The sequence below is a fragment of the Trichomycterus rosablanca genome, chromosome 1 (genome assembly GCF_030014385.1).
Source record: "Trichomycterus rosablanca isolate fTriRos1 chromosome 1, fTriRos1.hap1, whole genome shotgun sequence".
Lineage (NCBI taxonomy): Eukaryota > Metazoa > Chordata > Actinopteri > Siluriformes > Trichomycteridae > Trichomycterus > Trichomycterus rosablanca.
Window position 1 is genome coordinate 84,831,612 of NC_085988.1, and position 6,000 is coordinate 84,837,611.

Sequence of the window (6,000 nt, forward strand, 5' to 3'; positions counted from 1 at the left end):
ATTGTAATCTCTCTCTGCCCACACAAAACACAATAATAGCGGCTACACACTTCAATATATTTCAAAAGTTAACTGCTTAGTTTATAGTTACAGATATTTCTTACAAGTGTATGAACGTGTACGATTAGTTCTGCCTGTAATCCAGAATTAAGTTCTATATCGTAACAAAAAAATATGAATGTAAATGTTCATGCTGCGATGACGGTGATGTAAAGTAATGTTAAAATAATTCAAAGTCCAAACATTTGAGTGGTTAACGAGAACGCTACTTTACATGTCACACAAGCTCCGTGCAAAACTCGAGCACGGAAACGGTACAAATCCGATCTATTCCCTACACACTCGCTCCCTACGCCCTATAGTGCGCTTAACATTCTTAAAGGGCCAGACTATATATTTTATCATTCACATTACACGACAGGTGAGACGTTCTTTTTTCTTAATATAGCGCTTTTATTTAGGAAAAAATAGTTCTTACATAGGCAGGAAAATCTATGGCAGACACACGAGTCAGAACAGCGGATTGGGCGTAACGTTATTATCACTGTTTGCTCCTTATTCTCAACACTTGTGCTGGATTTACACTGAAGATATATTTAGTAAATAAGTACGTGTCCGCGCATGCACGCGCTCGTGTTCATTTCCGGTAATATCGTCATACCGCCCAACCCTACTTATAACCAGTACAGAGCGCTTATAACCAGTACAGAGCGCTTATAACCAACCAGTACAGAGTGCTTATAACCAGTACAGAGCGCTTATAACCAGCACTTTTAACCAGTACAGAGCGCTTATAACCAGTACAGAGCGCTTATAACCAGCACTTTTAACCAGTACAGAGCACTTATAACCAGTACAGAGCACCTATAACCTGTACAGAGCGCTTATAACCAGTACAGAGTGCTTATAACCAGCACTTATAACCAGTACAGAGCTCTTATAACCAGTACAGAGCACTTATAACCTGTACAGAGCGCTTATAACCTGTACAGAGCACTTATAACTAGAGATGGAACCGATCGGGTTTTTTGGCATCGATTGCGATCTCCGATCTCCTTTCAGGGCAATCGGCCGATAGTCGATTTCGATCGGGGGGGGGGGGGGGGGGGGGGGGGGGGGGGGGGTGACATGCAATTTTTTGCGCAAAATCAGCAGTAAATAATAAAGTATCCAAACAATTATTTTTTTCACCCACAGGAGACATATCTTATTAGTCTAACTGACCACACACACACACACACACACACACACACACACAGGTTTAATGTTATCCAGTTTAGTCTGAAAAAAACTTAAAAGATAAACCGAAAGCAACAGCGTGTGTGTGTTTCTTTAAAAAAACGCTTTGTTCACAGTGTCGCTTTAAATGATTCTGATTCAGGAGTCGAATGTGACGCGTAAGTTTCTCTCTCCGTTTTTACTGTTATTAATAAATGCTGTGGTTTTAAATAAACACCAGCTACTACAGAACATTTTGTGTGACTTTCTTACATTAAAAAGCTTCATTAAAAAGCTTAATTAAACCGCTATTACCACAGAGCGGTCACCGAGTCAGACTCGTTCCGTCTGTGGAGCTAAAAGTTCTGATTACCCTAAAAGTTTAGCAGATGATCCTGAACTAACGAATTTGGTAATGAATAAACTTTTGCCTCTGATTGGCTCTGTAACGTTTCTGTTCTCATTTACATCACAAGTAAGAACCGCTTACGATTTACCAAACTGAACCAGGAGTTTATATAACGTGCTGATAGAATCCACTCAGATGTGACCGGGTTGAATTATCTTTTTAAAGTAAATATTACAATCAGCAAAATTACATCGTATGTGTGATGCACAACGTTAATGATGTTATTTTAGGTCATGAAGAGCTTTCACTGTGGTTTCTGTATGATGGTTGATGAATGGTGATGTGATGGTTGGTGTTTTGTAGCGCAAAGTCTAGATCAATTCACTGAGCTGTTAACTGAACATGATCTTTATATATCAAGTGATCGGATCGGCTACTTTTGGGAAATATCGTTCGATCGTCGATAGCATATTTTGATTGAAAATCGGCCGATATCGATTGAAAGTCGATCGATCGTCCCATCTCTACTTATAACCAGTACAGAGCACTTATAACCTGTACAGAGCACTTATAACCAGCACTTATAACCAGCACTTATAACCAGTACAGAGCTCTTATAACCAGTACAGAGCACTTATAACCTGTACAGAGCGCTTATAACCAGTACAGAGCACTTATAACCAGTACAGAGCACTTATAACCTGTACAGAGCACTTATAACCAGTACAGAGCTCTTATAACCAGTACAGAGCTCTTATAACCAGTACAGAGCACTTATAACCTGTACAGAGCGCTTATAACCAGTACAAAGCACTTATAACCAGTACAGAGCACTTATAACCTGTACAGAGCACTTATAACCAGTACAGAGCACTTATAACCAGTACAGAGCTCTTATAACCAGTACAGAGCACTTATAACCTGTACAGAGCACTTATAACCAGTACAGAGCACTTATAACCAGTACAGAGCTCTTATAACCAGTACAGAGCTCTTATAACTAGAGATGGGACGATCGATCGGCTATGAATCGGTATCGGCCGATTTGTAATCAAAATTTGCTATCGGCGATCGGCCGATATCTCCTAAAAGTAGCCGATCCGATCGTGTGATCTATAAAGATCATGTTCAGTTAACAGCTCAGTGGATCGATCCACACGCCAACCATCATTTACATTTACATTTACATTTTCAGCATTTAGCAGACGCTTTTATCCAAAGCGACTTACACACTGAGCTGAACACAATGAGCAATTGAGGGTTAAGGGCCTTGCTCAGGGACCCAACAGTGGCAACTTGGTGGTGGCGGGGCTTGAACCGGCAACCTTCTGTTTACTAGTCCAGTACCTTAACCACTGAGCTATCACTGGCCATCACATCACCATTCATCAACAATCGTACAGAAACCACAGTGAAAGCTCTTCATGACCTAAAATAACATCATTAACGTTGTGCATCACACATACGATGTAATTTTGCTGATTGTAATATTTACTTTAAAAAGATAATTCAACCCGGTCACATCTGAGTGGATTCTATCAGCACGTTATATAAACTCCTGGTTCACTTTGGTAAATCGTAAGCGGTTCTTACTTGTGATGTAGATGAGAACAGAAAACGTTACAGAGCCAATCAGAGGCAAAAGTTTATTCATTAGCAAATTCGTTAGTTCAGGATCATCTGCTGAACTTTTAGCTCCTTAGACGGAACGAGTCTGACTCGGTTACAGATCTGTGGTAATATCGGTGTAATGAAGCTTTATAATGTAAGAGAGTCACACAGAATGTTGTGTAGTAGCTGGTGTTTATTTAAAACCACGACATTTAATTAATAACAGTAAACACGGAGAGATAATAAATGAATCGACTCATGAATCAATGAATCACTTATAGCGATACTGTGAACAAAGCGTCTCTTCTAAGGGCACACACACACACACACACACACACACACACATACACACACACACACACACACGCTGCTCCGGTTTATCTTCACTGTGAGGCTCTTTTTAAGTTTATTTATTTTATTTACTGCTAAACCCCCCCAACCCCCCCTCCCCCCGATCGCAATCGGCTATCGGCCGATGTCCCTGAAAGGAGATCGCAGATCGGAATCGGTGCCAAAAACCCCGGTCGGCACATCTCTACTTATAACCTGTACAGAGCGCTTATAACCAGCACTTATAACCTGTACAGAGCGCTTATAACCAGTACAGAGCTCTTATAACCAGTACAGAGCACTTATAACCAGTACAGAGCTCTTATAACCAGTACAGAGCACTTATAACCAGTACAGAGCACTTATAACCTGTACAGAGCGCTTATAACCAGTACAGAGCTCTTATAATCTGTACAGAGCACTTATAACCAGTACAGAGCGCTTATAACCAGTAATAACGGTGAGAAATTCAGTGTTTCCACGTCATACTTTTAGTACATTCAGCCACGTTACACTTTATTTTTTACGTTTCGCTTTTTCGACTCTCCCGAGAAGATTCAGAACCCCGAGCTGCATTAACACACGAGAAGTAAATCCAGTTAAACACAGATACATGTGGAGCTGTTAGACTGGGTTTGATGGGTTTGATGGTTATTTCACACAGATGTTTGTTCGTGTCGTGGAACTTCAGTGTTTTATCTCTCGAGTCGAGCGCTGAGCAAATCGCTTATTTGTGTGGAGAGTCGCGGTGAAACCGAAGCGCAAAACTCTTCTCACGTGATGAACTACAGAAAACAACAACTGAGACGAACACGTCACGTCTTCTCATCACCGATAGTTAGATCCAGGCTTTTTACATACAAACAAACATCTGTAACAGCAGCACAAATCCCCACAGATAATCTACACGCTCCACCATGATATTACTGCTCTTAACTTTCGTTAAGCAACGTTGATGACGCTGGCTTGGTTCTCAAAAACTGGTGGAAACGCGCGTCGGTTCTCTACAGAACACCGAGGTTCTAAGAAACCTGAAGAGAACCGGTTCAAGAACCAGAGTTCTTTTGGTGGAAAAGCGCTATCCATGTACCAAAAACACTTGCCTGAATGCTGGGATTGCCTTCAGCGCTGAGGAGGCGTCGGACGCTCCCTCGTTATTCAGTCAGATTATCACGCCTCAGTAGGAGCATTTTAAGGGATCTAAGTATTTAGACACGCCCTCTTCTCGGGGGTGTAGAGAGACTCTAGGTTTTCTTCTCTGGTCGTACACGAGGCAGAAATAATGATGCTACAAACAACAAGTTCACCTTCAGCCAGGCTGCAGTCCTCCACTCAGCATTTAACCATGAAGTCGATTTTTAGAGCGTGTCGGCGGGAAAGCGAATTCTCTCCACTGCCGCCATGGCAACCGGTAAACGTCGGCGAACGCCGGGATCGGCTCGGTTCTAAATACGGCTAAACAGCGTCTCTATCTATGAGACATCTCCAGCAGAGCAAGTGAAGATAAACGACCAACCGCCGCGCTCACTCCATCATGGACTCACATCTACTCACCTAACAGAGAGAGAACCAGACCAAACACAAGGTCCCTCGAAGTTCACGTGACAGACGTATCTCCCAAACAGCAAGGGATGAACCACAAACCGCCAGTGGGTTACTGGGCGACCAAGACTCACTGATGCCAGAGGACATGAAGGCTGTGGCGTCTGGTCTGGACCAACAGAAGATCCACTGTGGATCGAACTGTGGATGATTTTAATCCTGATGATGAGCTGAACGTTTCACAACACACACAGAACATCAAACCCTCAAAGTCTGGTGTCCCAACCAGATCTAGAGAAGCTCATTCATGTTTTTATCTCCAGTATGAGGGACTAATGTAACCATCTGCCACAACATCCACTGAAAACACGTGATGAAGGTTGAAATGCTGGATCATCAGAATATCAACAGAACAGCAGAATAATGACAGAGCAGCTTTAATACGACACCAGAACAAAAGCAGAATGACACAGCGTCCAAAAACAAGCTTAATTCCTGATATATGGATGTAGAGGATAGATGGATGATTAAATGGGTGGATGAATGAATGAATAGATGAATGGATGGATGGATGGATGATTGAATAGATGAATAGATGAATGGATGGATGGATGGATGAATAGATAGATAGATGGATGGATGATTGAATAGATGAATGGATGGATGGATGGATGGATGGATGATTGAATAGATGAATGGATGATTGAATAGATGAATGGATGGATATATGGATGATTGAATAGATGAATAGATGAATGGATGGATGGATGGATGATTAAATGGGTGGATGGATGAATGAATAGATGAATGGATGGATGGATGGATGATTGAATAGATGAATAGATGAATGGATGGATGGATGGATGAATAGATAGATGGATGGATGATTGAATAGATGAATAGATGAATGGATGGATGGATGGATGAATAGATAGATAGATGGATGGATG

The 6,000-nt window shown here is 41.7% G+C and overlaps 1 protein-coding gene across 5 annotated transcripts in view; it reads right to left on the reverse strand.

The window, feature by feature from the left end:
* magi2a (membrane associated guanylate kinase, WW and PDZ domain containing 2a) overlaps positions 1-6,000 on the reverse strand; it is a 123,615-nt gene that overhangs the window by 96,073 nt on the left and 21,542 nt on the right. The window contains exon 1 of one of the 5 annotated variants that reach the window (XM_062996959.1): positions 4,816-4,952. The exons of the other annotated variants lie outside the window; for them this stretch is intronic. The gene's annotated coding sequence lies outside the window, so the exon portion shown is untranslated. Of the gene's footprint in view, positions 1-4,815; positions 4,953-6,000 lie in introns of those variants that run through there. 5 annotated transcript variants of the gene reach the window in all.